Source organism: Apium graveolens, chromosome 8 (genome assembly GCF_009905375.1).
Source record: "Apium graveolens cultivar Ventura chromosome 8, ASM990537v1, whole genome shotgun sequence".
Classification (NCBI taxonomy): domain Eukaryota; kingdom Viridiplantae; phylum Streptophyta; class Magnoliopsida; order Apiales; family Apiaceae; genus Apium; species Apium graveolens.
In genome coordinates this window covers 74,744,844-74,762,255 of record NC_133654.1, presented here as the reverse complement: position 1 = coordinate 74,762,255, position 17,412 = coordinate 74,744,844, and positions in this window count along the sequence as shown.

Here is a 17,412-nt window from a genome sequence, read left to right as displayed (position 1 = left end):
CATTCTATCTCACATCATGACAATACTGAGGCAACCTCATCTAGGGCTAATCTACCACCTCAAAGGAAATGGACCAAGAATCACCCTTTTGAACTGATCATTGGTGATGCTACATCAAAAGTACAAACTAGAAGGGCTACTCAAGATGAATGTCTGTATAGTAGCTTTCTATCAAAGGAGGAACCTAAGAGAGTGGAAGAAGCTCTATTGGATCCAGATTGGATTTTAGCAATACAAGAGGAGCTAAACCAATATGAGAGGAACAAAGTATGGAAGTTGGTACCCAAGCCAAAGAACAAGAGTTCTATTGACACAAAATGGGTATTCAGAAACAAGATGGATGAAAATGGTATTGTCATAAGGAATAAAGCCAGATTGGTTGCTAAAGGCTATTCTCAACAAGAGGGAATAGATTTTGATGAAACATTTGCTCCAGTTGCCAGGCTTGAAGCCATCAGAATCTTTCTAGCCTATGCAGCTAATGCCAATTTCAAAGTCTATCAAATGGATGTCAAAAGTGCATTTCTAAATGGGGAATTGGAGGAAGAAGTTTATGTAAGCCAACCTCCAGGTTTTGAAGATCCAAATTTTCCAGACTATGTGTATTATCTGTTGAAAGCACTATATGGACTAAAGCAAGCACCTAGAGCCTGGTATGAGACTTTGTCAAAGTTCCTTCTAGATAATCACTTCACAAGAGGTACTGTTGACAAAACTCTCTTCTTTAGAAATGTTAATGGCTCTAAGATACTTGTACAAATTTATGTAGATGATATTATATTTGGATCTACAGATGATAAGCTTTGTAAAAAGTTTGATAAATTAATGCAAAGTAAATATGAAATGAGCATGATGGGAGAGCTAACTTACTTTCTTGGTTTACAAGTTAAACAAGTTAGTGGTGGAATTTGCATTAGTCAAACTAAATATATTTATGATCTTTTAAAGAAGTTTGACTTAATGGATTGTTCACCTGCAAAAACTCCCATGGCCACTGCCACTAAGCTTGAATTAAACAAGGCTGAAAAGTCTGTGGATATTACAAGTTATAGAGGCATGGTTGGCTCACTTTTATATTTAAATGCTAGTAGACCTGATATAATGTTTTCTACATGTCTCTGTGCTAGATTTCAAGCTGACCCTAAAGAATCTCACTTAGTGGCTATTAGAAGAATTTTCAGATATCTCAAGGGGACTCCAAATCTAGGAATTTGGTACCCTAGAGAGTCTGGTTTTGATCTAATTGGCTACTCAGATGCAGATTATGCAGGTTGCAAATTAGACATGAAAAGAACAACAGGCACCTGTCAATTTCTAGGGAACAAGCTTGTATCATGGTTCAGCAAGAAGCAGAATTCTGTTTCCACATCAAGAGCTGAAGCTGAGTACATTGCTGCTGGTAGTTGATGTGCACAAATACTATGGATGAGGAATCAACTATTTGACTATGATCTGACTGTTGACAAAATTCCAATATTCTGTGATAACACAAGTGCCATTGCCATTACTGAAAATCCAGTGCAGCACTCAAGAACCAAGCACATTGATATCAAGTACCACTTCATTAGGGAACATGTGATGAAAGGTACAGTGGAACTTCATTTTGTTCCAAGTGAAAAGCAGATTGCAGACATATTTACCAAGCCACTTGATGAATCAACATTCACAAGATTAGTAAGTGAGTTAGGTATGCTTAATTATTCATAATCTATGTCATCTATATAATCTGTCTTGTAGCCTGAAATGAATTTGCTGCAAGAACAAAGCTGGCTTTAATTAAGACTTATCCTATCAACGGATATTCTCTATCCGTTGAAAGCCAAAATTGTTCTATCAACGGATGTTCATTATCCGTTAAAAGACAAATACATTTCTGGTAATTTTATCCTTCAACGGATAAAATGGTGTTGTTCATCAACGGATAACTATTTCCCTTATCCGTTGAAGTGTCACGTCAGTTACTATAAGTGAGTCACAACTGTTGATTCTTTTACTCAACCGTTGATACAGATATACAGTGTTGTATATATTTGTATTTAAGGTAGTTTTCAGAATTTCTACAGTTTTATTTATTCTTGAACGGCTGTAACTTACTTAAAAGTATCATTTAATCATTTTATTTACGTTTTAATTCAAGAAAGTATAAAAGCCCAATTGAACTCTTATTCTCACTTTACGCTTTCTTGCAATTCTTATTCTCTTTCTCTCTAAATTCTCAAGTTTTTCTCTGCAACCTCTACTCACAACAATGGCACCAGTAGTCAAAATTATGTCTCAAACAGGATTTGTTTATGAAAAGAATAATTTCATAGCTTTGGTTGAAAAGAATGAAGCCCATTCTGATTATCACAAGATGATGGACTTCATCAAAAACTGCAAACTAAGCTATGCAATGCTGGAAGCCCCAACCATCTACTGTGAGGTGATTGAGGAGATTTGGACAACTGCAGAGTTCAACTCCACAGATATGACTATTGCCTTCTCTCTCAAAGGTAAGGACTATTGCATAAATTGTGATGATATACAATCTTGTTTTAAGTTGCCTGAGAATAATGCCATGACACCACACACTGATAAAGATGTCTCTGCTATGCTAGATTCCATAGGCTATGCTTTTGATTCTGCTAGTTTAGGTAGTATTAGAAGGAAAGGCCTTAGGAAAGAATGGAGTTTTCTTGGAGATGCCTTTATTAAGGTTTTCTCTGGGAAGATTAGCAATTTTGATGCTATCACTTCATCTCTTGTTAATATACTCTATATGCTAGTTTCTGATAGGTACTTTAATTTTAGCAACTGTGTTATGCTAGAATTAGGTTTCAGATTAGGTAACAAAGCTAATAGACCACATAACATCTACTATGCTAGATTCTTTATGTTATTGGCTAACCATGTTGCTAAAGGTTTGGTTATATCCAATGAGAATAATAAACTCAAATGCTGGGCACAAGAGAAAAGGGTCCTTGCAGACCTTTTGAGAATGAACCTCAACAGCCAGGTGCCATTGGTATACTTGCCAATCATGAATGCACCACAGGTAAGTGAGGTAAATACTTCTATAACTCCTACTATTTCCAACCCCAATGTTTCTTTGCCTTCTAGTGCGGCTATGGAACCTGTGTCTTTGTCCAAACAGGCTCCTACCAAAGCCACCAAATCTAAAGTTTCCAAAGTCAAGTCAAAGAAACCTACCTCTGTTGTTTCTCAAAAGACAACAGTTGTAACAACTACCATAAACCCTGAAGGGAGTGAATAGGGTGTGAGTAGTGAGGGGAGGGGTGAACAACAAAAAGCCCCCCAGGATAAGGTGGGAGAGGTGAGTGGTACCCAAACCAGCCACACAGTCTCTCAAAAGACTGTGGTGGTTCAAAAGGAGTCCAACACATCCCTAGTTGCATCCTCCCAAAAGGTTGTAACTATTGAAAATAGTCCCCAACCAGGGACACAGAACAAAAGAGGGAGGGACACTGAAGCCACACATTCACCATTTAAAGCCTTTTCAAGGAAGAAGAAGGCCAATACCCTAGTTTCCACACAAGGGACACACACAGCACATATACATCCACCTGTATCTGTGCCTTCTCAAATTCAGCTTGATGTGATTCCAGCAAATGTGGAATCACAACCCCGTTCTCTCAATATAGAAACACACCATTCATCAAACTCTCCAACACCCTCTCTGGATGTGGATATGATATTCACATCAATTCCTGATTCTCCCTCATTAAAACTCAGGGAGGAGCCCCACTCAAAACCTGGTGATCATCATCTTTTAGATGATCTGTTGGATCATCAGCCAATTCTTTCAGATGTAGTTGCAGAATCTGTGTCACCACCCTTAAAATCAATCCACATAGATTCAACAATTATGTCACTTTCTATATCTACATCTTTTCCTTCTTTAACGGATATCTCTCATCCGTTGACAAGTGGTTGTTTTTCAACGGATAAGCTTAACAGCAGTTATCCGTTGATACCATCAGTTTCCACTTCAACGGATATTCCCTATCCGTTGATGGTCTCTACACACTTAACAGAAACAATTCCAACTGTAGAGGACATGGCAACTGTACAATCACTTTTAGGTTTGAGGGAAGGGAGTGATCTTTTGAGTGAGAGGCTGGGTTGCTCCCAGGCAAAAGGAGAGGTTGAGAGTCACCATATGCATGCTATTTCTTCCAGCATGGCAAAAGTGAGTGAGAGGAGTGCCACCTTAGAAGGTGAGGGTGAGGGTGTGAGGGTGTGTGTGAGCAAGGGGGAGCCCCTGATGCAAGAACAGAGAGAAATTGAGAGAAAGGCAGGTACAGAAGCTATAAGGGTGGATCCAGCCATTGCTAGTGAGTTAATGAAAGTGGATGATGCAGAAAAGGGAAGATAATTTCAGCAACATTACAAAGCTGTCATTGATAACATTTCCTTGGATGCTGACACTTTTACTCACCCTGTTTCAGCCTATCAATTATTGGCTGCACAGGGCAATGTGGAGGCAGAACATACACTACACATTGTACACACTTCAGAATCTCTTCTCAGAGATAAAGCTGCTGTCAACAGGCTGCCTTCTCAAGCTGGTGAGCCATCTGAAGAATTTGGAGTAAATTCTAATGATGATGACTCTAATTCTTTGAATGAGAGCATGAACTTAGGGGGAGTAGCATGCCCAAGTTCTGTTCCTGATCTTCCTGAATGGGCATGGGCAAAACCATCAACACCAGGAGAGTTTGGTGTCACTTTGGTCAGACAAGTCATGACAATTCAGAAGGCCCTTCAGGAGACTCAAGATGCTGGTGCCAAGGCAATTCTTCAAGCTCATCTGGAATCTCTGCATCTCTTGGAGTTGCAGCATTACCAGCAAAATCTCAGTGTGGATGAGCTCAAGCAGGACATTGCTGATCTGAAATCCTACAATGCTGAGAAATTGGATTCAGTTATACCCTATGGTACTATGCAAGATTTGTTGGGGAGACTGAGGAAAGCATCTGATGCTGACAAGAGGCTGGCCAGATTGGAAGATAGGGTTCACATCATTGAAGACTCTATGGTCACCATTCTTCAGAATCAACAAACTCAAACAAATCTACTCATGCAGCTGGCAAAAGCACAAGGCTTCACCCCTACCCTTGATGATAACAAAAAGGGGGAGAATAAAGGGGAAGGGGAAGGAGAGCCATCTACAATAGTTCAGATTTCTCAAGTGCTAGTTCCTGTCATCACAACTTCTCCAACTATTCAAGTCAAAGGAAAACTAGATGGAATTGATCTAATCCAGATAGCAGCAGCTGAATTGCAAGTCAAAGAGCAAAGGAAGAAGATTGATGAAAAGATGCAACTAATATTTGGTTCTACAACTTCTCAATCACAATATGTGAAGCATAGCACAAAAGTGGAATCAATTATTATGGAACTCAAGCCAGTAGGGAGGCATAAGGATGGAGAAACTTCTTCCAAAGATCTGCAACCTATGGTTCTCAAGCCCAACAACAGATCCAATAAGGACTCTACAAAGAATCCTCTAAAAGAGGTGGATTTTCCTCTTCCAAAAGCTGATGAGGACAAGCTTTTAGGTAGAAGTATTGCATATCTCAAAGAGACCATGGATGAGGCTGTAAGGAGAAACATGGCTATTATCTTCAGAGAGGGAAAGAGCATATGTGTGATGCAAGGACATCCCAAATTCTCAATAGCCAAGAGAGAAGAAACCAAAAGGTTGAAGGAAGAAGCCAAACAGCTAAAGGCTGACAAAAGAGCACAAGCAAAGCTTGAAAAACAGCTAAAGTCAAGTCAGGCTGAAGAACAGAAAGAAATTGAAGATAAAGGTGAAGATGAAGCTATGGGGGACATGGTTGGTACTGAGATGGAGGAAAGAAGTAAGGAAGAACGGCCAGAAGGGAAAAGAAAGAAGGTCAATGCAAAGAGAAAGAAGGTAGATAAGACTGAAGAAACCCAATCAATATCCAAACCACTACCCTCTATTCCTGAACCCATTGTACCTGACCCCTTCATGAACATTCATGGTGAAACAATCATTCCCAAGGAGGAACCAATTGATTGGGACACCATCAAATTGCCCACCTTCCTAACCTCTTCTCCACCATCAAAGAAGCAGAAAAGAAGAATCAAATCAACACCCTCTAAAGCCTCAATCAAATTCACACAGAAGCCTAAGCCTAAACCTCAAACCTCTAAAGATGATTATGTTCACATCTGTGACATAAAAGAACTTTCAGACATTGAACTCTATCTGGATGAGCTGGAGGAAGTAAGGGGAATAGCTGCCTACAGACAGCTACCAGAAAGACTAGTGTTCAAATACAAGGGAGCTGGGGAAAGAACATGGCCTCTTCACAGAATTCTGAATGAAGGCTACTCTACCTTGATCAGAGTCTACTCAGTCATATAAAGGGATTCTGGCTTTACCAGGACTGCCAAGACTGAGATTCTCAACAAGATTTCCAACATAAGGAAAACTTGGAGGGAGCCCAATGCTTTGCCTAGAACTTTACTCATTCAAGAAAGAGGAATTACAATTCACAAATCACCTCATTGGTTGATGAAGTTCAGAGACAACAAAGGAGTCAGAAGATTTTTCAGAATTGAAGATCAGCTAAAGATTGCCAGTAATGAAACTCTCAAGGATGTGCAATCTAAGTTAGATATCAATGAAGAAGATGAAGCTGAATTCTACAGACAACTTCAACTTCAAATAGAGGAGAATGACAGGAGGCTAGGAAAGAAAACCAGGGATCAAAGAAAAAGAAAGTAATTTGCTCAGGCTAAAGGAGCACCCTTGGAAACAATGTAATTCTTCAATTCCATCTCAGCATATACATTTTTGTAGCACTTTTGAATTTCTGCTTTATTACAGTTTATATATTTGTTAAGTGTTTTGTTATCATCAAGCTAAACCCAAATTTATGCCTACAGTTCTAGTAGATATAAATAGGGGGAGATTATTAGGAATATGTGTATTAGTTTGATGATAAGTTAAGCAAAATACTTAAGTAGAAATCTAGTGTTTGTAGCCTCAACGGATAAGACCATCTTGGCTATCCGTTGAAGGAGTAGCTTTACTTAGCAATAAGTTTAGTATTGTAGCACATTTCACTCTCTGGTTTCAAGCTATAATTCTTAGATGTTGTTAGGAAATAATTAGTCATGTTGACTACTAATGGATGTACAAGTAGGAGGGCTAATTGTAAATATTTCATGCCTTGTAATTTTGTATAAGTGAAGAAGTGTCAACGGATATTGAAGACCTTCAACGGATAAGAAACAAAGCTTCAACGGATGTCTCTAATGCTTCAACGGATTATATCCATCAACGGATAAGTGCTTCAACGGATAAAGACTTCAACTGATAATGCATCAACGGATAAAACTTCAACGGATAAAGCCTCAACGGATAAGGCATCAACGGATGAAAGCTTCAACGGATTCTTAGTTCATTAGCAGTTGATAGTGACAATTTACAAGCTGACAGAGGCACATGGGTTGACAGAGACACACTGGAATGTGGAAGCCTCTAGGAGGAATCAAGAAAATGCAGTATTTCCAATCTGATGCAAATAAGGAAGTATTCAAAGATTTATAGATTATCCTAGATTGCATTGGATAGAGAAATGAAGATGAAACATGTGAAGAATCTTTTCAATTGTATTTTACAGTTTGTCTTCACTTGTAAACTTGGTGATATATAAACCAAGTAGCATCTAGTAATTAGATATGAATTTTCCTGAGCTGTTTAGAAATATCAAAAGAGAAAATCATCTAGTTTGTACTAGGAAGCAGCTGTGATTTAATTCTTTGAATCACAGATTTTCTGAAATAACACATCTCTGGTGGAACAACAAATCCACCAGAAAAGTTTTTAAGTTCTTTATGCTCATTACATTTGTGTTTGAATATATATCTGTCTGCATCAGCTTCAAGCAATTAACACAAATTTGATCACTCAAACACATAGCCTTAGAAACTGCTCAAAACTTGAAAAGGTTTTGAGATTTACATTCAACCCCCTTCTGTAAATCTCATTGTTAGTCCACTGGGAATAACATAGACTAATGTGCTAGATGATGTAACATGCCTACCTTGATGTTTATTCTGAAAGGAATATGTCCTAAGTCCAATCATGTATGAGGATTTAGGAATAACTTTTCTGTAATCTGTTTGATTTCATTGATATTAATAAAAGACTTGTTTTATTTTTATTACGGGCTTTATCTATTTAAGTGTTTAAATAAGATATACCATAGTTTAGAGTAAAGCTTTTTATGGATTATGATGAGATCATAATAGTGAGACCTAAAAAGATGATAACTCTAAACTTAAATAGTTCCTGGTCATAGGATTACTAACTGGTAATTAATAATCCGCAAAGATCGGTACATACTATGCTTGCTTCATTATGAAGGATGTCTGTTCTCATAGACATTTGTGTGGTGACACTATAGCTAGTATATATGTGCTTATTATAGAATAAGTTCACTGAACATGACTCGCACAACTGAACAACTGATGGAGTTCACTCACGTGTCAGCAGTTGTTCACCTAGTGATAGTTGTACAAGTATCCTTAGACTTGAGGTCATCATAGTCATCTTGTGTACACTGAACTATGCTTTGGTTTAGTTCTTAGTCTCCAGGGACAATTATTGGGGCTCTTCTGGGTATAGGAATTTGTACACGAAGATAGTGTATGATCAATAAAGGATCTACCCCTTCCAGTGAAGGAAGCGAATGTTCAAGGTTGATCCACTTATGCTAGTTCAGGAATCTCTGGCCAGAGTAAATGAAATTAGAAAGGAGTTTCTAATTTGCATAGAACTACGCATAGTAAATGGTAAGCAAGTGATTGAATTAGATAGGCTTGACACGAGATCCATGCCTTGTATTTAATCATGACATTGTAGGGTAGAAGGAGTTTATTGTACGATAACTATTAACTGACAGGTTCTTGGTATTCTAAGTAGTGAATTCATATTATCCGGATAGTCGCGATATGTTGAGAAGCATCACTCACGATGTAGAATAAATGTGATTAATTAATTAATCATATTTAATAAATTAGAGAATTTATATAAATAATGATAAAATAGTTTTATTATTATTTATTTCTACTACCGGCTTAATATTGAACCTACAGGGTCACACCATAAAAAGAGAATGATTTAATGGTGGAGGAATTAATTAATAATGGCTAATAATTATTTATTTATGAAATAAATAATTAAATGGCAAATTTAATAATTGATTAAATGAGATTTAATTGATTATAAATTAATTAATAAAAGTTCTTAATATTATTAATTAAGGATTTAATTTTTGGAAATTAAATCAAGAGAGAGAATTATTTCTAAAGTGTTTAGAAAAAGGATTAATAATTAAAAGGTGTTTTAATTATTAATGAGAATAATAAATGGGATAATAATAATATTATTTATGGGAAAATTTCAGCTGAAAATTTTGCCTATAAATACACTATTATAGACCCTAATTTTATTCTAACCCACAACAAACCAGAAAACCCAAAAAGTTTGGAAAACCCAATTCTCTCCACCTCCTTCCTCCTCCTTAACATCGTTTTCTTGGTGGATACCGGTGGAGTGCTTCACACTTGAGGAGCAACTGCTAAGGATCTCTGATCGTTGTCTCCGAATTATTTTTTAAAGGTTAGATTCGATCCCTCGAATTTTTATTCATGAGCATTGTCAAGAGGCGTCACTTAAAAACCCTTTCTTACAGATAGAAATCGATTGTTGACAGAATCATCTGATTATTGATTATTGATTTGAAATATTTAATTTAAAAGGAAGAATCTCTTTATAATATGATTATGATTGTAACGTAATATATCCCTCTAAAATTAAATAATATCAAGTAGTAATTAGCCAATGACACAACGGGCTTGTGTCGTTCATTTCCTTCCAACATGGTAGAAAGTAGTTCTTATTTTTGAATCATTGTCGTTTCGTGCCACAGCCGAGGGCTTTGATTTCGAAATAAGAAATACTTGTCTATTACATAGAGATGTGTACATTGAATAAGAATCTAAAGGTCGTTACGTGCCACAGCCGTGGGCCTTTGGGGACTGATTCAATTGTACGGAATGTTGGGTTAGACTTGACTTAGAATATTGAGTTTGTCGTGTCACAGCCGTGACTCAATTATTCAAGAGGCTAAAGTTTGATTAGGGAATAACATTAGATGTAATTGACAAGAGTTGTCTGCCTATTGAACATTACATGGCGTTTCATGCCACAGCCGGGGTTGTGTAATGAAATGTAGGATCCCTATTCCCACTAGCATTATGAATGCTTAATTTTTCATGTAGGGGGTTGAATAAATTAGGAAAACTAGTGGGAGCCACTTATGAATAAAGACCCGATTCATATAGTGTTTTGAAATGAAATCGAATATTTGCTAAGTGTTGTTATGTGTTTATCATTTACAGATTTACTTTGTACGTTATGTCTTCTGCACTATCACTCAGGAGCATACTAGATGCTCACAAATTGACTGGTCCAAATTATGTTGACTGGCTTCGAAACTTGAGAATTGTTCTCAGGATTGAGAAGCTGGAATACGTGATTGACTCACCTAAGCCTACTGAACCTGCTAGTGATGCACATAATGATGAACATGTTGTGTATCGTAAGTGGATAGATGATGCAAATGTTGCTCAATGCATCATGCTAGCTTCTATGAACATTGAGCTACAGAAGCAACATGAGCATATGGATGCTCACACTATCCTCATGCATCTACAAGAGTTGTATGATGTGGCGGGGAGGACAGCTCGATATGAGATATCGAAGGAGTTGTTCGGTTGAAGGATGTCTGAGGGATCATCTGTGAATGACCATGTACTTAAGATGATCAATTTGATTGAACGTCTTGGACAACTTGGTTTTGCCATGGATGGGGAGCTGAGCCAAGACTTGGTCTTGCAATCGCTTCCAAGTTCGTTCTCGCAGTTTGTTGTGAACTTTCACATGAATAAGTTAGATGTCAGCCTGCCTGAACTCCACAACATGTTGAAGACTGCGGAATCGAATTTTCCCCCTAAGAAGAGTTCTATTCTTCTAATTGGTGAAGGTTCCAATCCTAAGAAAAGGAAGAGGAACTCTTCCAAGAAGAAGAAAGTAGGTGAGAAAACGCCGGTTCCACCAAAAGTTGAAGACCCAAGAGCAAAGTTGTTTGCTTTCACTGTAACAAGGTGGGGCACTAGAAGAGAAACTGCAAGGTTTACCTTGCAGAATTGAAGAAGAAGGGTAGTGAGACTACCACTTCGGATTCAGGTATGTTCATGATAGAAGTGAATATGTCATTTCTACTTCGGTATTAGATACCGCCTGTGGTTCTCATATCTGCAATTTGTTGCAGGGACCAAGGAGAAGTAGGACTCTTGAGAAAGAGGAGGTGATTCTACTGATGGAAATGGAGCAAGAGTTGCTGCTGTAGATGTAGAATCGTTTCATTTACATTGGCCTACGGGCAAGACTATTGTTTGAAATAATTGTTATTTTGTTCCCTCGATTGTGAGGTATATTATTCCCATGTTAGACTTGGGTGGATTTTTCATTTATTATTGAGAATAATGAATGTTCTATTCTTAGAGATAATATTCTTTATGGACGTGGTACTTTAAATAATGGTCTGTATAAATGTGACATAATTTACTTCAGATTGAACAAACTAATAAAAGAAAAGGGATGATGAAAATCTCACTTTATAGTGGCACTGCAGTCTCCATTTAGTAGACATGGAGAGAGGGCTGCAAATTTGCTAGGAATGGTACACACAGATGTATGTGGACCAATGTCTAAGCAAGCCATGGGTGGATTTTCATACTTCATTACTTTCATAGATGATAGATCTGGATTCGGATATGTGTTTGATGAAACACAAGTCTGAGGCCTTTGAAAAGTTCAAAGAATATAAGTATGAAGTGGAGAAACAACCAAACATAGTATTATAACTCTTCGATTAGATCGAGGCGGTGAATACTTGAACGGAGAGTTTCTGGATTATCTCAAAGTAAATGGTATACTCTCCCAGTGGACTCCTCCAGATTAGTATCTGAAAGGAGAAATCGAACTTTGTTAGACATAGTTCAGTCCATGATGAGCTATGCAAATCTTCCAATATTCCTATGGGGTTATGCATTGGAAACCTCAGCATATTTACTGAATAAGGTGCTTTCCAAAATCTGTTCCTCAAACTTCGTATGAGATATGGAAAGAAAGGAAACCGAGTCTTAAACACGTTAAGATTTGGGGATGTCCAGCTTATGTCAAGAAAGTTGACCCAGATAAGCTGGAATATCGATCCGGAAAATGTAGTTTTGTGGGATATCCTAAAGAGACTTTAGGGTATTACTTTTACACCGATCATCGGGTGTTTGTCTCCAGACATGCTACCTTCTTGGAAAAGGAGTTTATCCTTGAAGGAAACAATGGGAGCAAAATTGAACTTGATGAAGTTCAAGAAGCACAAACTACTACGGATCAAGTGGAAACACCTGTTCTGACTGAAAAACCTTTTGTGGAACAGCCCATTCATAGATCAGGGAGAGTGTCTCGCCAACCTGAGAGGTAATATGGCCTTGTCATTGAGAATGACAATGAGTTGTCGATCATTAATGATGACGACCCTGTGACCTATAATGAGGCTATGAGTAGTGTTGACTCAGAGAAATGGCATAGTGCCATGAAATCCAGAATGGAATCTATGTATACGGTATACAAAAGATAGATTATAGCAGATGGCCAGGTGGAGACCTTTAAGGCCAGGCTTTTGGGAAAAGGATTCAAACAAAGGCAATGGATTGACTTTGATGAAACCTTTTACCTGTAGCCCTGTTAAAATCAGTTCGGATTTTGCTTGCGAATGCTGCTTACTACGACTATGTGATCTGGCAAATAGCCAGATGGTTTTCTTTCCAAGGGAAATGAAAACCTAGTGTGTAAGCTGCTGCGAACCATATATGATTTAAAGCAAGTTTCTCGAAAGATGGAACATTCGTTTTGATGAGACAATCAAAGAGTTTGATTTTATCAAAAAAAACGTAGATGAACCATGCGTCTACAAAAGGGTTAGTGGGAGCGCGGTAACATTTCTTGTATTGTATTGAATTAGAGTTGACACACATAACAACATAGCAGAATCACTCACAAAGCTACTTTATGAAAGTCACTTTGATCGTCATAAAGACAAGATGGGTATTAGATACCAGAGTGATTGGCTTTAGTACAAGTGGGAGATTGAAAGGAATATGTCCTAAGTCCAATCATGTGTGAGGATTTAGGAATAACTTTTATGTAATCTATTTTGATTTTATTGATATTAATAAAAGACTTGTTTTGTTTTTATTACGGGCTTTATCTATTTAAGTGTTTAAATAAGATATACCATAGTTTAGAGTAAAGCTTTTTATGGATTATGATGAGATCATAATAGTGAGACCTAAAAAGATGATAACTCTAAACTTAAATAGTTCCTGGTCATAGGATTACTAACTGGTAATTAATAATCCGCAAAGATCGGTACATACTATGCTTGTTTCATTATGAAGGATGTCTGTTCTCATAGACATTTATGTGGTGACACTATAGCTAGTATATAGGTGCTTATTATAGAATAAGTTCACTGAACATGACTCGCACAGCTGAACAACTGATGGAGTTCACTCACGTGTCAGCAGTTGTTCACCTAGTGATAGTTGTACAAGTATCCTTAGACTTGAGGTCATCATAGTCATCTTGTGTACACTGAACTATGCTTTGGTTTAGTTCTTAGTCTCCAGGGACAATTATTAGGGCTCTTCTGGGTATAGGAATTTGTACACGAAGATAGTGTATGATCAATAAAGGATCTACCCCTTCCAGTGAAGGAAGCGAATGTTCAAGACTGATCCACTTATGCTAGTTCAGGAATCTCTGGCCAGAGTAAATGAAATTAGAAAGGAGTTTCTAATTTGCATAGAACTACGCATAGTAAATGGTAAGCAAGTGATTGAATTAGATAGGCTTGACACGAGATCCATGCCTTGTATTTAATCGGGATATTGTAGGGTAGAAGGAGTTTATTGTACGGTAACTATTCACTGACAAGTTCTTGGTATTCTAAGTAGTGAATTCATATTATCCGGATAGTCGCGATATGTTGAGAAGCATCACTCACGATGTAGAATAAATGTGATTAATTAATTAATCATATTTAATAAATTAGAGAATTTATATAAATAATGATAAAATAGTTTTATTATTATTTATTTCTACTACCGGCTTAATATTGAACCTACAGGGTCACACCATAAAAAGAGAATGATTTAATGGTGGAGGAATTAATTAATAATGGCTAATAATTATTTATTTATGAAATAAATAATTAAATGGCAAATTTAATAATTGATTAAATGAGATTTAATTGATTATAAATTAATTAAGAAAAGTTCTTAATATTATTAATTAAGGATTTAATTTTTGGAAATTAAATCAAGAGAGAGAATTATTTCTAAAGTGTTTAGAAAAAGGATTAATAATTAAAAGGTGTTTTAATTATTAATGAGAATAATAAATGGGATAATAATAATATTATTTATGGGAAAATTTCAGCTGAAAATTTTGCCTATAAATACACTATTATAGACCCTAATTTTATTCTAACCCACAACAAACCAGAAAACCCAAAAAGTTTGGAAAACCCAATTCTCTCCACCTCCTTCCTCCTCCTTAACATCGTTTTCTTGGTGGATACCGGTGGAGTGCTTCACACTTGAGGAGCAACTGCTAAGGATCTCTGATCGTTGTCTCCGAATTATTTTTTAAAGGTTAGATTCGATCCCTCGAATTTTTATTCATGATCTGTATGCTTTTATTTGGATTTTATATGTGTAAAAGTGTTTTGCCATACCCCGCTGCATTTAAAATCCAACATATTCATGTTGATATATGTGATATATGCTTAGTTTATCATGCGATGATAGATTTAGGTGAACTTAAATGAACATAAGGCGTTTGTTAGACAACCTAGTATAGTGAAATTGTTTCATAACCTTAATAATAATATTATGAATACAATCATGAGATTCTTGTGTTTATGAAACACGTAATTGAATATGAATTTTCGATATGAGAGAAAGGATGATTCTGTCAACAACAGATTTCTATCTGTAAGAAAGGGTTATTAAGTGACGCCTCTTGACAATGCTCCACCCGATCTGGGAATCATCTGATTATTGATTATTAATTTGAAATATTTAATTTAAAAGGAAGAATCTCTTTATAATATGATTATGATTGTAACATAATATAATCCCTCTAAAATTAAATAATATCAAGTAGAGAGTGTCTTCTTCAATCACTCTGTTGTCTTTATTTATTAGAATGTCCAACTCAGATGCCCTTCTTGTTATGAGCTAGTTAAGGGACACCTGTATACACCTGTCTACCCCGGAGTCATTAATATTGATCACAATTCTTTTCTCCTAAAAATTATCCCTTGTCACCAAGATCACCCTTATGAAATTTATTGTCTTGTCCAAGGCCTTTTTGTATGTGGAGAAGTTATTATTTAGATAATCCCTGAGAGCCTTTAGCTATTCATCAAATTCCTTGCTTAGACTAGGTCCCTCGGCTGCTTTTATAAGCCTCTCTATTCCGACATCAACTTCTTTGGGTTTTCCTTTTTGAACAGCTTGAACAGATGATCTTAATAGCCTAGCCTCAATCTCCCCCTTAGTCTTGTTAGCAGGCAAGATGTGAGGTGTAGGGATTTCAGGCCTCACAGCTTCTGGAAGTGCAGGCAATGGAATGCTGATTGCACCCATGATGGTTTCTTAGTGTAAGTACAATATATCGAGTACCTAGTTGTCGTAAATATATATGATTTATTTGACATGCATGATCTGTCATTCAATTAATGAAATATGGGTCTCCCAACAAACCTGGTGGGATTGAATGTGCTTATGTAATAATGCGATACATGAAAAAAATTATCGTTGATGACAAGTTGAGTTTTACTAAAAAGATATATTTTGACGCTTCCAGTTTACTATATATTGAGATATTGTTGTACACTTTTCATGTGTACTGAATTGTGTTTGCTTGGAATTTGTAGTGGTTGGCCAAGACTCAATCGTCTTACAGCATTGAACAACTAGATGAAGTACGCATTGAGGCCCCCCAGTTCATCCAAGAGTATATCTGACAAATTCTAGTACTCAAGGTGTTTCTTTTGCGTATTGAACATACATTTGGTAATTTAGATTGCAGTTCGGTGTATGAACAGTTAGTTTTTCATTTTCGTTTGTATTAAGAATTTAAGTGTCTGAACAGGTGGTAAAATGATGTAGTTAGTTAGTTTGCAAATGCTGGGGTTGGTGTTGGTTGATGTAGATACTTTGAATGGTTAAATGGTCGAATGGTTGGATTTGTGTGGATGCTTGTTATTCCCCAGTTTTTAGTTTTGATTATGTAGTACAAGACATCTATTTTATTTATAACAAATGTCTATTTTAACTAATACAATGTTTTTTAGAAAGATAGTGATGTCAAAAATTTACACACTTGGTCTATAAAATTCTTATACATCACTTTTACTGATTAAATACTGATGTCAAAAAAAAATTGTACATCACTTTTAATGAATAAATATCGATGTCAAAAAACAATTGTACATCACTTTTAATATATAAATACTGATGTCTCAAAGGCAATTGTACATCACTTTTAATGAAGAAAAACTGATGTCAAAAAAGGTTATGTACATCGCTTTTTTCTAAAAAACTGATGTCAAAGACTGACATGTTAAAGTCTAAAAGGAACATAGACATCACTTTGTTTGGGATAAAATTGATGTCTAAGTGCGGATACATCACCTTTTACTAAATAAATCGATATTTAATATCTGATTTTACATCACTTAAAGGAAAATATATGATGTCTATGTGGCAAAAAATATAGCTCATTATATGTTTAATCTGTTGTAATAGGTGTAACTTATTTATTAAATTATTTATTTTTAACATTTTTTTATAGAAAAACAATGCATGAACATCATCCAGTTTGCCAGAAGCGATGTCTAAGCATGTAAAAGACATCGGGTTATGGCCGATGTTTAGAATATACATCACTGACATCAACATCGGTTGAAAAAATAACATAGATATCGGCCAAAAACCGATGTGTATGGACATTTTTCTTGTAGAGCTCCCCCATCCGGGAAACCCTCGTAAGGGAGGGAGACAAATGATAGGCAATAATATAATTATGCCCAAGAAATACTATAAAAGCCCAATAAGAAAAGTACCCAGACCCAACCAGGGGTTGTTCCCAGACACGTGACACTCACACAGGAGAGCAACGGTCCCATATTATACATAATAACATGACAGCATCCCAGCCGTCCATGTGTC